Raw genomic sequence first — 16,496 nt, forward strand, 5'->3', positions numbered from 1 at the left:
TGTTTGTCTCCATCATATTTTGAGTTCCAGCATTGCACAGATAAAGCCTGCTCACTATCCATTTGTGCATGTTGGAGCACTTAAGTCCTGAGCCACCTTGGTAGCAAATCATAAACACGAGAAAGTCTGCAGATACTAGAAATCCAAAGTAACGCATACGAATTACTGGAGACCTCAGCAGGTATGGCTCTCAGTTGATGTGTTTCACTGGCCAGCTGCTACAAGGTTTAGCCTACCCCTACTCCTACAACCAGACTGAGTATGTGATATTCAGACAAATGCTGTCATCACAAGGTGATGAATTATTTTATTATTATTTTAGATGCCAAGTGACCTTGACTGAAGCATGCACATTGTACAATTACAAAAATAATATTGGGCTCCGACTGGCATTAGTGAATTCTAATTCAAATATTGAAATAGCATAAAATTCCCTTCGGGCAACTAATCAGACCACATATTTGGAATACCACAGTTGAAAAGCAGTGGAACAGTAACAGTAATAATTTAGAAGCACCAGCGCTCAGATTTTACATTGAATTCATTCTGTTTCTCTCAGATGTGAGAACTAAGAATTTGTTTAATTGCAATATTTCTTCCCTGTTTTCCTTCAATACATGTGAAAATATTCTGTTGCAACTTGCTACCTTCTTAATTTGGTTAAACTAGTCTAATGCTTCCTTTAATATTATGTATCATACTCTTACTTTGACAACTTACCAGTTTGCAAGTAAAACAAGTTATGTTTTTCTTCAAGAATGATGCAACAAACAAGAGGAAAAGTTATAATTAAAGTGCAGACTACATTAAAAGGAATTGAAATCTCTGTAGGATGATAAATATCAATTATTAATAATTATTTTGCCATAGTTATAATAACTTAGAACTATATGTCATAATTTTCATAACTGCTGTTTCCAATTGATTAAAATAAATAGTCCTGAAGAAGCCAAGTAAAGGACAGTGCATTTTTGTAACTAGCTAAATTAGTATCAAAACATCACATAAAAAAATGATTGATCTGGCAGATAAAGATGATTAACTAACATCCAGATGGAAAGAGTATGTTCACTTGTCTGAGTAGGCTGATGCATTTAAGATTTTGAAATGTGAACAATGCCATGTTATAGAATTGAACTGAATTGACTTTATTACTTCCAACCTTCATGTACATGAGGAGTAAACATCTTTACATTACGTCTCCGCCTAAATGTGCAATGTGAAATTTATAGTAATTTTTATTAAATATTATGTACAACAAGATAGTCAATATAACAAAGAAATACAGTAGCGTCAGCAAGAATTAAGCAGTCTGATGGCCTGGTGGAAGAAGCTGTTCATCCTGGCTTTTATGCTGCGGTACTGTTTCCCTGATGGTAGCAGCTGGAACAGTTTGTGGTTGGGGTGACTCGGGTCTCCAATGATCCTTCAGGCCCTTTTTACACACCTGTCTTTGTAAATGTCTGGAATAGTGGGAAGTTCACATCTACAGATGCGCTGGGCTGTCTGCACCACTCTCTGCAGAGTCCTGCGATTGAGAGAAGTACAGTTCCCATACCAGGCAGTGATGCAGCCAGTCAGGATGCTCTCAATTGTGCCCCTTTAGAAAGTTCTTAGGATTTGGGGGCCCGTATCAAACTTCTTCAACTGTCTGAGGTGAAAGAGGTGCCGTGTGCCCTTTTCAGCACACAACTGGTATGTACAGACCACGTGAGAGCCTCGGTGATGTATATGTTGAGGAACTTAAAGCTGTTCACCATCACATCCCCAGGTCCATTGATGTCAATAGGGGTTAGCCAGTCTCCATTCCTCCTGTAGTTCACAACCAGCTCCTTTGTTTTTGCAACATTGAGGGAGAGGTTGTTTTCTTGACACCACTTCTTCTCTGTAGGCTGCCTCATTATTATTTGAGATTAGGCCAATCAGTGTGGCGTTGTCAACAAATTTAATTAGGCAGATTGGAGTTGTGGGTGGCAACAGTCATGAATATACAGAGAGTAAAGGAGGGGGCTTAGCACCCAGCCCTAAGGGGAACCTGTGTTGATGAACCGAAGGGCAGAGGTGAGGGAGCCTACTCTTACAGCCTAAAATGAGAGGCACTCCGCTCTCTAAATATCCAGCTGGTAATTAAGTCCAATTTCTTGACAGGGTTCATTTCCCCCTCGTTCCGCAGCAGTCCATTGTAGCATCTGAGTTCAAACTGCAGGACAGCATGGAGCTGAAGAGGTGTGATACCTAGATGACACACTTAAAATACTGGAGGAACTCTGCAGGTCAGGCAGCATTTGTGTGTGCACAATGGACTGCTGTGGAATGAGGGGGAAATGAACCCTGTCAAGAAATCGGACTTAATTACCAGCTGGATATTTAGAGAGCGGAATGTCTCTCATTTCTATTATATGGCCCTTGCTCACATTTCAAAATCTTAAATGCATCAGCCTACTCAGACAAGTGAACATACTCTTTCCATCCAGTCATTAGTTAATCATCTTTATCTGCAAGATCAATCATTTTTTTATGTGATGTTTTGATGTTAATTTAGCTAGTTGCAAAAATGCACTGTCCTATTTATTTTAATCAATTGGAAACAGCAGTTATGGAAATTATGACCGATAGTTCTAAATTAGTATAAATATGGCAAAATAATTATTAATAATTGATATTTATCATCCTACAGAGATTTCAATTCCTTTTAATATAGTCTGCACTTTAATTATAACTTTTTCTCTTGTTTGTTGCATCATCCTTGAAGAAAAACATTACGTTTTACATGCAAACTGGGAAGTTGTCAAAGTAAGAGTATGATACATAATATTGAAGGAAGCATTAGACTAGTTTAACCAAATTAAGAAGGTAGCAAGTTGCAACAGAATATTTTCACATGTTTAGAAGGAAAACAGGGAAGAAATATTGGAATTAAACTAATTCTCAGTTCTCACATCTGAGAGAAACAGAATGAATTCAGTATAAAATCCGGGCACTGGTGCTGTTCCACTGCTTTTCAACTGTGATATTCCAAATATGTGGTCTGATTAGTTGCCCGAAGGGAATTTTATGTTATTTCAATATTTGAATCAGGATTCAGTAATATCTGTCGGAGCCCAATACTATTTTTGTAATTACACAATGTGCATGCTTCAGCCAAGGTCACTTGGCATCTAAAATAATAATAAAATAATTCATCACCTTGTGATGACAGCATTTGCCTGAATATCGTATCCTCAGTCTTGTAACTGTTCTGGATCACCTCAAAAACCTCATCTCCCCAGACCTCACTCCATGATGTGGGAAGAGACCGGAATACCCAACTGAGGTTACAGGGAGAATGTGTAAGCTTCACACAGACGATGCCGGAGGTCAGGATTAAACGTGGGTGACCAGAGCTGTGAACTAGCTGCTCTCCTAGTTGTGCTACTATGCTGCTCACTGGGAACCTGATAATGTCACAATGGGGGGCGGCATAAGGAGCAAGGGTGGACACAAATGCAAGACACATCTTGTGAGGTTAATTAAATTTAGTTTATTGTTCGAAACCAGGAGAGCAAGGCAGGAGTAGGAATAGCGAACTGGACAAGGACTGAGGACTAGGACTAGGCTGGGACCAAGGGTCTGGGCTAGGACTCGGAATCGGCTTCCAGAACTAGAGGAGACATGAAGAGGCTAGGGTATGGACTCCGAGCCAGAGACTGGGCAAGGACCCCATGCCTGGGTCTTGCCTCGGGCTCGGTTCCCAGAACCAGGCATGGACATGACATGGGCTAGGGAGAGGAGGAACATGGAAAAACAGAGCCTTGGTCTCGGGAGAGCAGGTACATGGAACCAGGAACACATACACAGAACACAGAGTCGGGACCCCTCCTTGGAAACAAGACATAGGGCCGGGACTCACACACAGAACAGAGAGCCAGGATCCCTCCTTGGGTACAGGACATAGGGCCGGGACTCATGACTCTCCGCGGGGCAACGACAAGACGGCCTGACTTACCCCACTGAGGCGAGGACAAGACAAGACAAGACATGACCCCCTGTGGAGCAACGGCAAGACGGCCTGACTTACCCCACGGAGGCGAGGACAAGACAAGTCAAACTCTAAAGAACAACACAGTTCCTATCTAGCTCCAGCGATAGAACTAGACCGAGGTGCAGCCGAGGGCTGCAGACGAGGGCTAGAGGCAAGAGGGGCAGAGAAGGGATTCAGACAGGGGAGTAGGACAGGAATCACAGACCGCCAGGGCCAGGACTTGACTTGGTACTTGGATGCCGCCAGGGCCAGGACTCGACTTGGTACTCGGATGCTGCCAGGACCAGGACTTGACCTGGTACTCGGATGCTGCCAGGGACAGGACTTGACTTGGTACTTGGATGCTGCCAGGGCCAGGACTTGGACTTGGACGTGGTACTTGGAACCTCCAGATAGTGGCGAGCTCTAGACTCGGCCCAGGAACAGTAGACAGCGGCTCCTGATTCGCTCTGGGTTAACTGACGGACCCACCTTGATGAGGAAACTTTGCAGACTTGCTTCGGCGAGGTAACTGGACAGGATTGCTCCGGTGAGGAAGGGCGAATTACCGGCACTTGCTTTGGCAGAGACTAGGCTTGCTCCGGCCAGATGACATCGGCACACCGTACCTTTGATGACTTTGCAGACGCTCCCGCGCCGAACGGCTGAAAGCTGGAGACTATAAACTATTGGTTCAGCCAAGTGTTAATTGCCTCTAATCACCAAAGCTGAGGGACGCGGGAAAACAGGGAATCAGCGGTCCGGATGGTAATATAAACAAGGTAAATTTAAAGGGACCTCGATCCGGACCGTGACAGATAATACTGAAGGTAGCACCAAAACAGATTAATCTACAGAAATCTCAGGCTCTCAGTTGATGTGTTTCACTGGCCGGCTACTACAGTCTACCCCTGCCTCAGTGTTGCATTGACAGTGGATGTGTGCTGCAGCATTTATTGCCCGTCCATCCCTGATTGCCTCTGTAACGTAGTGAGTAAATGGTTAATAGTCAAACTTGTTGATGAAATTAAAAACAGAAATTGGTGGAAATACTCAGCATATCAGGAAGCATCTGTGAAGAAACACAGTCAATGTTTCAAAGTAAATTAATTATCAAAGTACATATATGCCGCCATATACACACATGAATTTCATTTTCGTCTGGGCATGCTCAATACATTATACTTTATACTTTATTGTCGCCAAGCAATTGATACTAGAGCGTACAATCATCACAGCGATATTTGATTCTGCGTTTAGTGCTCCCTGGAGTACGAATCAGTAGTAAATATTAAAAATTTAAATTGTAAGTCATAAATAGAAAAGGGGAAGTAAGGTAGTGCAAAAAAAACTGAGAGGCAGGTCCGGATGTTTGGAGGGTACGGCCCAGATCTGGGTCAGGATCCATTCAGCAGTCTTATCACAGTTGGAAAGAAGCTGTTCCCAAATCTGGCCATATGAGTCTTCAAGCTCCTGAGCCTTCTCCCAGAGGGAAGAGGGACGAAAAGTGTGTTGGCTGGGTGGGTCATGTCCTTGATTATCCTGGCAGCACTGCTCCGACAGCGTGCGGTGTGAAGTGAGTCCAAGGACGGAAGATTGAATAATAGAATCAATGAACGACTGTACCAACTTGAGCATTCAGCCAGTGTGCGAAAGATAACTCTGCAAATACAAAAAGAAAGAAATAACAATAATAAATAAATAAGCAATAAATATCAAGAACATTAGATGAAGATTCCTTGAAAGTGAGTCCATAGTTTATGAAACATTCAACGATGGGGCTTGTGAAGTTGAGTGAAGTTACACCTGTGGTTCAAGAACCTGATGGTTGAGGGGTAGTAACTGTTCCTGAACGTGGTGATGTGAGTCCTGAGGCTCCTATACCTTCTCCCTGATGGCAGCAGTGAGAAGAGAGCATGGCCTGGGTGGTGGGGGTCCCTGATGATGGATGCTGCTTTCCTGTGACAACGCTCCATGTAGATGTGCTCAACTATGGAGAGAGCTTTACCCTTGATGGACTGGGCCGTATCCATCACTTTTTGTAGTATTTTCCATTCAAAGGCACTGGTGTTTCTATACCAAGCTGCAAAACAGCGAGTCAATATGCTCCCCGATACTACACACTTGTAGAAGTTTGTTAAAGTTTTAGATGTCATGCTGAATCTTCGCCAACTCGTAAGAAAGTACAAATGCTACCATGCTTTTTCAGAACTGCAGTTATGTTCAAGCCATCTTGATCGGGTTCAAGTCAACCACATTGAGAATTTCTAAGGGATCTTGAGCAGCCAATGACCTCTTACCAGAAATCATTGATCTGAAGCATTAACACTGCTTTTCCCCATTGAGAGATTCTATCCGTCTGTTGAGTACCTCCAGCACTTTGCTGCATCTGCAGCTCTTTGTTTTTCAATCCTATTGGTTGTTGCGGAGGGACATACAGAATGGACTGGGAACGAATGGCAGATTTCCTTCCCTGATAGATATTAATGGGCCAGATGGGGTTTTATAGCAACCGAGTAGTTTCATTATCATTATTGAGATCAGCTTTTTTTTAAAAAGTAAATTCCAGGGTTACTTAATTACTTGAATATATCTGTCACAATGAGATTCAAAGATTTCTTCAGATCTTTGATTTTTAGTTCTTTCATTTAACCACGATACTGGTGTACCCACTCGATGTAAGTGTCAGTGGTTTTGATTTAAGGCTAAAGGGACAAATGACATTAAAACAAGAAAGATAAATTCACCGGGGCTCGTAAACAAACTCAGCTCGTTAGCTGACTCTTCTAACAGCTTGATGACACAGTGGTGAGAAGGTCAGCTGTCATGAGCTACATATGGCTGGGGTAGGTATGATTTGGGGTTCAACCAAGCAGGAGTGTCGTGATGTTCCGGGTAAAGAAACCTCAATTTGAGCGAATGCTGTGTAAACACTGCCCATAAACAATTATCAGTCGGCAAGAAATAACAGATTGTACACTGTATAAAATTAAACATAAAGTATGGTTACCGATTTCAGCTTTAACAAGCAGTTAGCAGGAGAAAGATAAGAAAAGAAAAAGGCCCATTACAGTTAAACCAGGCCAATGTGCACATGAACGTTGGAGCCCCCCAGGGCTGTGTCCTAAGCCCCCTCCTTTACTCTCTGTACACCCATGACTCTGTTGCCACAACACAGACGTTTGAAGAAGTTTGGCATAAGAACTTTCTATAAGGGCACAACTGAGAGCATCCTGACTGGCTGCATCACTGCCTGGTTGGGAACTTTACTTCCCTCAATCGCAGGACTCTGCAGAGAGTGATGCGGACAGCCCAGCGCATCTGTAGTTGTGAACTTCCCACTATTCAGCACAATTACAGAGATAGGTGTGTAAAAAGGGCCCTAAGGTTTACTGGGGACCTGAGTCACACCAACCACAAAGTGTTCCAGCTGCTACCCTCCAGGAAAAAGTACCACAGCATTAAAGACAGGACCAACAGGCTCCGGGACAGCTTCTTCCACCAGGCCATCCGACTGATTAATTCATGCTGATACAATTGTATTTGTAAGCTACATTGACTGTTCTGTTGTACATCTTACTCTATTATTACTAATGCTATTCTACTTGCTATATTATTCATTACAGATTACTAAATGGCATATTGCACACTCAGACAGAGACATGAAGTAAAGATTTTTGCTCTTCATGTATGTGAAGGACGTAAGAAATAAAGTTAATTCACTTCACACTGGAGTATCCGGGAGTGTGTTTCTTGCTCATGTGTTGGACCCACAGTCTGCGTGAAAGCACCTCCACATTCCGAACTTCCTTCAGGGCCCATCTCGAATGAATTGTCTCTCTCTCAGGGGTATTTGCCCTTCCTCCTTGGAGCCATTCATCTGCACAAAGCACTTCTTCCAATGGGGACTCCCCTTCCGTTGGCATCCTGCAACATCTTCCCCCGTGTCCCACTCCGTAACTCCTGTGAAAAGGACCCCAAATCAGACTATCATCCTGCAGAAAACTCTCCCCCAAAGCCCTCTAGAACCTTCTCTCATATCCCACAACCCTGATTGGCTGATTCACATTCCTAGGCTGGACAACATATGTCCTTATCTTAGTCGAAGGCGAAGCACACTGTCCAGCATAGCACGCTGCTTTTACAGAAAGCTGCTAATATAAACTACCTCTCAGCACAGCAGCAGAAACCTTAACCAGGGCATTACACTGGAACCAATGCAATTTACACAAGGTATAGCAGAGTGAAATCGGGATGGCATGTATCCTATAAGCTTTTAAGAACTTTCTCTGTGATAGAATGAGGCTTCCTGTAAGTATCAGAGTGAACATCACAAACTTCATGAAATTAGAATTAATTTAAGAAGGAAACATTTGCTTCTTAAACACATAAGTATGTTTAACTGAGAAGGAGCGATTAGAGAGGTTGGATACTATTCTTTTTTTATACTTCATTCAATTGGGAAGGAATGGCTGATTTCCTTCCCTGATGGATACTAATGGGCCAGATGGGATTTTACAACAATCAAGAAGTTTCATTATTATTATTTAGATCAGCTTTTTTAAAAAATTCTAGAGTTACTTAATTACTTACTTGGATCTAAATTCATTTTCTATCTTCATTCAATGATCAATGCTCAACTTGAAGGTGCAAATGAAAAAGCCTTACTTTTTTTTTAAGGTATTAGTCTGTGCTTCTAATTGACAACTGGGACCTGGGCCAGCTTCGGCTTGTTTCAGTAAAGTGGTACGTGACCCCGTCAGTAAATGCAAACTTGTTCATCAGACTTTAAAAAAGTAACCATTATATACTTTGAATGAAGGATATGTAAGTGGCTTGGTTGAAAAAGGTCAAGCTCACAAGGTATTAAAAATAGCACTCAAGTGGATAATGCAGTAAAATAGCTTTGTAATAGAGGGTTTTATAGAAAGAAATACGAAATAGGAAAGGCGGGATGTGATAATTAATCTAAAGAAGATCACGATTTTAAGAATTGTATGCAACTACGAATCTTGTACTACAATAATAATTTTGAAATATTCAGTTTCAATAGGATGTTATTTGTGTAAGAAAGCACTAGCATAATTAATAACTTGCATTTGCAAATTTTATAATACAGAAACTAGGAGTCTGATTTCATAAGCATCTTTAAATTCGTGATTTGACTTGATGGGGTGGAATTAATGAGTTTTAAGCTTTGAAAAAGGTAGGAGAGGGAAAATGGTCTCACCTCATTGAAGGTATTCTCTTCATCTAACTTTTCCTCCCGCATCCTTTTCCCAAATTAAAACAAGCCAATTATCTCCATTCCCCTATTCTGACAAAGGATCATATCTGAAATATTAACTGTATTTCTCTTTCTACAGATGCTATCTAACTTGTTGGGTATTTCCAGCATTTTCTGTTTTCATTTCAGATTTCCACACCTGAAGTTTTCTGACTTTCATTTTTATGAGTTGGAATACTCTCCACTTCATTTGTGTACCAAAACCAACAATGCACAAGTTCAATGCTATCCAGGATAATTCAGCCTGCTTGAATGGAAACCTGGCAACAGCCTTAAACATTTACTCCTTCCATTAGTGATTGCAGTGCATCTCCCGCCTATTAAATATACTGGCCCTGGGCTACTTCAACACCACCTCCCAAACCTTCAGCATCTATCTCCAAGGACAAGGGCAGCAGACACACCACAGCTCCACCACTTGCAGCTTCTCCAACATGTAGGAAGCCATCCAGACTTGGAAATACGTTTCTAATTCTTCACCTTCTTTGTGTCTGAGTCTTAGAAATCCCTCCCTAAAATAATTGCAGATGCACCAGTCAAGAATGTGCATGACCACCACCTACTTGTTCCCATGCTACATGCATGAAAATATACAGATAAAAGTCAAAATATTTGGGTAATTTACTTAGTTTGAACACAATGTCAGCTTTTCAGAATTAGGTTTAATATCACCAGTGTATGTTGTGAAATTTGTTGTCTTTGCAGCAGCTACACGATGCAATACATGATAATATAGAAAAAACTGTGAATTACACTAAGTAACACACTCAAAATGCTGGAGGAACTCTGCAGGCCAGGCAGCATAGGTCTCCTGCTGAAGGGTCTTGGCCAGAAAAGTCGACTGTACTCTTTTCCATGGATGCTGCCTGGCCTGCTGAGCTCCTCCAGCATTTTGTGTGTGTTGCTTGATTTCCAGCATCTGCAGATTTTCTCTTAATTACAGTAAGTATATACTTGAGTGTAAATGAAGTAAGTAGTGCAAAAACAGAAATAAAAAAGTAGTGAGGTAGTGTTCATGGGTTCAATGTCCATTCAAAAATCGGATGGCAGAGGGGAAGAAGCTGTTCCTGAATCATTGAGTGTGTGCCTTCAGGCTTCTGTACCTCCATCTTGATGGTAGCAGTGAGAAGAGGGCATGTCCTGGGTGGTGGGGGTCCTTAACGATGGACGCTGCTTTTCTGAGGCACCACTCCATGAAGATGTCTTGGATACTTTGGAGGCTAGTGCCTATGATGGAGCTGACTAATTTTATATACTGTAAGTATCACATCAATGAAAACCCACAACCAACCCTAGTAATCATGAAGAAAAGTTTACAGACAGACCATTAGTTAATGTGACAACGAACAAAATTAACACTGTAGGGAAGCAAGTGTTATTCTACCACTGGGTGTGGCACAGCAAATCAGTTTCAATATTGGATGCACTTCATAGAGGCTGCATGCTCTTTCTGCAAGATCTGCATAAAGGCCCAAAGTGCTCACGGCTGTTGTATCTCAGACCATGTATTAAGAGATAATTGCAGTGTCAACCCACAGTCATTAGAGTTGTGTTTGAACAACATTCACCAAACCTATCAAGGTATCAGGAAAGCTTAGTATTCTTGGGGGGGGGGGAGGTATAGTTACCAAGGAAAGGTGGCTTGATAGAACACGAAAATGATCAAGCACTTAGCACATCAAACAACTGATATGCAAACTCTGTAAGAACCAATATAAAGATCTGAGCTAGCCAATGAGGCACATATATTTCATACCCAAACTCCGTTGATCATTTGCCTCTTGTTGCCACTAGCTAGATGAAATACTTCACTGTGCAAATTATCACTTCTTCCATCTCAAAGCTATATTCCATCGACGCATAGTTTGGTGTCCTGCAAACAGCGAGGACTCCTTATTCAACAGGAAGTTTGCAACCTTCTGCAATTGCACCTCACTGGCCAAGAGCTGATGGTGAAGTGGATATTCTGAAGGAAGACCTTGAAGGAAACTCATTGTTTTCTATGAAACTACAGAATGTGCTGCATTCAATGACAGGAATGCCTAGAGCCATGCTCACTTTTGTGCATGGATGTATTCATTTTTATGTGAACATCTGTGAGACAGATAATCAATGCCCATGCAAGTGTGAGCCAAGGAAATAGCATTAAAGCAAATGAAGAGAAACACATCTGCACCATTTCAGCCTGGGGATATAGATCTTGTGATACATGACAATCAAGGACAAGCAACCAGCTCCATACGGTATGTATCCATTTGAAGTGACAAAGCATCACATGGTTTGCCACACAACACCAAGCTGTCAACAAATCTGAAATTGATAACTGGAGAATCGTAGAAAGAACTGAGCAGAATCACTGCTCATTGTACAGCAAGCACCCTTGCTTCTCAAAATCAATATCATTCATCAACCAGTGCCCTTCCTCGTGTCTGAAATTTATTATAACAGTGTTAAAGAACTGGAATCGCAACAAAACAGCACATTCCCTTTCATTAACAAGAGAGCAAGGTAGTGTTGTGTTCCTGCTATGCAATGCTAGTACATTTCGTTTTAGGTATATTGTCAATATTTCCTCTTTAAAACTGCTAACGTCCAAACATGTTCAGAATCTTCAGTGTGGAAATAAAGAAAGCTCTCATCATTTTAAATTATGCTCAGCAGTGTATAATTAATGGAAAATACAAAAGCTCTACCTATATAATAGTGAAGAAAGTTCCAGACATATTTTAAATTTAATCTTATATTCATCTCTTTTGATTTTTCTTAGCTTTGAGCAATTAGTATCTTCAATTAATTATACATATCCTTGTGAGCTTGTGGAGAGAACAATTGGAATTACAGATGTGGTAAGCAGAAACCAAAAAGGGTGATTTAATAATTAGACTGGTTGAGCAGGTGACAGTATTTCTATGATGCATTTCCTACATAATTCAATACAGTGCGAGCACCACAACCTACACAGACTCCCACTAGGGACAATGAGTAAGGAGGCTATGCTTCCACAGTGATGTGAACACAGATGTATGGCAACTCCTGAAACAAGACCTACAGGCAAGGTGCAACAGTTGGACAGTATTCCGCAGAGAACCGCCACATCACATTTGGCGAATAGTTGTAGTAGGTTTCAGGGTGCACAATGCTATCACATACGGGCACACAGAAGTGGAGACACAGCTTTGTTGTCCTGGAGGTAGGAGAACATGGACACCATTGCACAAACTGATGCCTAAAGTAAAGCAGGTATAATAAACTCTGAGCAGGTTTCATTTTCCACTTGACACCCGTGCATGGCCTTATCTGCAATTGAAAGAACTAAATGCAAGATCTGGAAATATATTTCAATTATAGTCGCCCAGTTAATTCTTTTCAAAATAAACACCACACTTATGGACACCTGTAATGAATTTTTGGGAGGCAGGTGGGATGAATATGCCAGGTGCTTTGGGGCTGCACATAAGTGACAGAGAGGAAAAGTAGAGGTGTTTGGGGGTGTGGAGGTTTGGGTTAGTGGGTGGAGGTGTTGATCAGCCTTACTGCTTTGGGAAAGCCACTGTTTTTGAATCTGGTGGTCCTGGCATAGATGCTCCGTAGCCTTCTCCTTGAAGCTGTGTTGTTGTTTTACATCGAGCGGTATTTTTGCCATTTCCATAGCAGTTGACTGTTTTCTTTTTGTGGCCAAGTTGCTAGCTCAACACTCAACCCAGCACGGATGGAAGGTGTGCAAGGAGCCAGCAGGATTCAAACTCGGGACTATTCGCCTCGAAGTCCAGTGCTGATGCCGCTACACCACTAGCTGGATTTTCTCCTTGAAGTGAGTGGGGCGAACAGTCCATGAGGAGGGTGGATGGGATCCTTCATGATGTTACTGACCCTTTCTGTATATATGTCAGGCTGGTGCCAGTGATGCACTGGGCAGTTTTGGCAACCAGTGTAAAGTCCTCCCCTCCGCCGCATTGCAGTTTCTGAAACATACAGTGATGCAGCCTGATAGGATGCTCACTACTGCAGGTCTGTAGAATGACACAAGTATGAATGTGATTTACAGAGTCCTCTACACCAACCCTACGTTCATTCTATTTTTATTCTTCCCACATTCTCATCATCTTTTCCCAGACTCCGCTACTCACCTACACACCAGAGGCAACTTACCGTGGCCAGTCAACCAACCAACCTGCAAGTCTTTGAGATGTGAGATGAAACCACGGCACCCAACTTTAATAGGTATATGATAAATACTTTGCAGAAAATGCTGGAGGAAAATACATTGACATTCAGCCCATAGTGCTGTATTAATGGAGCTATTTTAGAAATGCAGGTTTTATCCATCACTAAGTCTATCAGCACAGAATTTAATTTGATGTCCACATTAACTGAATCCACTGCAGATACTGTATAATTAAAAAGGTGACCATTATTGTAAAAGCAGCCTGAAATTCAAGAACCACTTGTATGAATTATTGCCAATTACATTGCAATGGAATTCACAATTGATGATTCATCTAGCATTGTAAGCACCTCGAAAGTATAGAAATGAAATTACTTGACAGACATCTGAAAGTATCTATATTGAAATGATGTATTTGCAATGAAATGGTGATATTTGTTCGATTCTGGTTCCCAAAACCACAGGAGGACGGTTGAAAGCCGTCGTAGCCCACGACTCAATTGATATTTACAATATTCAGGCTAGCTCTGTGAAGCAATGGAGACAATGGAAGGGTAAAAATACAAAGACTGCATGCATCCCTTTGCGGCAAGAACACACTCATGCTTCCCCATTAATAAAAGCTCTCTTCTGGTCTCCATGTGCGTTCGTCCTTGTCAGCTCTCTGCAAACATTGAAGTCCTTCTGTAGCTTTTGCTTCAAATATACGGTGGTTGAAAGGAATGGAGGCTCTTTCCACAGGCAGTTGTGAAATGATTTTGCAAGGTTGTTGCCTGTGTAATGCATTAGTTTCGGATTGTGAGCACATGGAACCGAGCCTTCAGTAGAAGCTGCAGGCAATACACATCCAACAAGGGCCACGATCTTCATCTTCTAGGATTTACCATGTGAGGTTCTGTTTAACTTTAGCGTGTGGAATATTAGAATCATAGTATCCACAGGGTACAGGAAAGTCAATGTCGCCCTGTTGTTTGTGGAGCAAACCAGTCAGTCCTACTCTCTGCACTTTTGACCAATTATTTTCCTTCAAACACCCAGCAATTCTTTCTAAAGAGCTGAAATTGACTTGCTTTCCCCTCACAGACTGTGAATTCCAGATTATCATCATCATTTGGTGTAAAATATATCACTGCACTCCTCCACCCACTTTGAATCCATGATCCTCATTCCTGAAAAATCCGTTAATAGGAATTGGTTATCTCTAGTGAAACCGATGGTATCCATTATGATAGTGTAGAATACCTTCTTAACCTTGAATAATCCCAGCCTCATCAGTCTAAACCTGTTTATCGTCAGTCTCAGACAGGGTCAGGTGGGAATTACTGCAATATACTGCTTCAGTATAACTGAATTCCTGGGGAACATTCTTAAAATAAGTGCATCCCTCTCTATTGTGCTGAAACCTATAATAGGATTTATGCTGCATGCTTGACTGCATTGCCAAAACAAGTCTTTCAATTATTAAATTTTTTACAGTGTCTTCACAGTACCAAATGACAGTGATGCACACAGTTACCTTTACCCCGTGTGCTTAGACTGCAAATGACAAGAAATACACTGGCAATATCTCCCAGTTAATCCGCAGGTGTAAAATCACTTTGGCAACAGGGAGAGTGAAAGGGAAGTAATTCATCAGCCTGCATTCCAATTACAGCATCTTCAATCTGACTTTGGCTTGTAATTTGGGGTTTTCAGTACTTCGTGTGCCATTGCCTTTTTATTTTGGGCTTGCTTGATCCCACTTTACACAACCCCCACCCCCTTTATCCTAATCAGCTTATTCTAATCAGCTATCTAATTTGTCCACTAGATGATAAACCTGGATGATTTCAACTAATATTTGATTGGTTTCTTTGTTTAATGCCAGAACCTCAATATTCACAGCTTGGTGCTCACTACCACATAATGGCCTTATGTGTTTGGAGCCAATAGTCTGGAAACAACCACTGATGATCATGTTGCTAAATCTGTCTCAGCATATATTACTGATTGGTTGATATGAAATTAAAAGCATTAAACCAACACTGACATGCTGAAAGTAAGATAATTGCAGAATGTCATTAATTCTGTCACTTTTTGGAAAATAACACCATCTCATTTTAGTTTTTTCTGACTTTGCTTAACCGTTTATATATCTGTCATGATTCAATCAGTATTATTGGTGCAAAAAATTCTTGCTTTGCAAGTATTTTACAAACACAAAAGAGTCAAAACTAGATTAATTCATTTGATTTTTAATTAACATGAATTAATTAGATGCGCAGACACGAGGAAATCTGCAGATGCTGGAAATTCAAGCAACACACACAAAAAATGCTGGTGAATGCAGCAGGCCAGGCAGCATCTATAGGAAGAGGTACAGTCGACGTTGCGGGCCGGGACCCTTCGTCAGGATTAATTAGATGCATTGTTTGTGACCCATGATTCAGTTACTCTTGCTGCCCTCCCACTTCTTTTGTTCTGCCCTGCCTCTTTCTCACAAGAACACTACCTTCCACCATAAGACATAGGAGCAGAATTAGGCCATGCTTCCCATCAAGTCTGCTCCACCATTCCATCGTGGCTGATTTATTATCCCTCTCAAACCCACTGTCCTGCCTTCTTCCCATAACTTTTGACGCCCTGACTATTCAAGCAATTAAAAACCTCTGCTTAAATATACCCAATGACTTGGCCTCCACAGCTGTCTGTGGCAATGAATTCCACAGATTTACCACCCTCTGGCTAAAGAAATTCCTCCTTTGTGAACAAAGCGAATGAGCCTAGAGCGTGGATCAGTACTTGGAGATATGATGTAGTGGCCTTTACAGAGACTTAGATGGCTTAGGGACAGGAATGGTTACTTCAAGTGCCGGGTTTTAGATGTTTTAGAAAGGACAGGGAGGGAGGCAAAAGGGGTGGAGGTGTGGCACTGTTGATCAGAGAGTGTAACGGCTGCAGAAAAGGTGGACGCCATGGAGGGATTGTCTACAGAGTCTCTGTGGGTGGAGGTTAGGAACAGGAAGGGGTCAATAACTTTACCGGGTGTTTTTCATAGGCCGCCC

This window comes from Mobula birostris, chromosome 25, assembly GCF_030028105.1.
Source record: "Mobula birostris isolate sMobBir1 chromosome 25, sMobBir1.hap1, whole genome shotgun sequence".
Lineage (NCBI taxonomy): Eukaryota > Metazoa > Chordata > Chondrichthyes > Myliobatiformes > Myliobatidae > Mobula > Mobula birostris.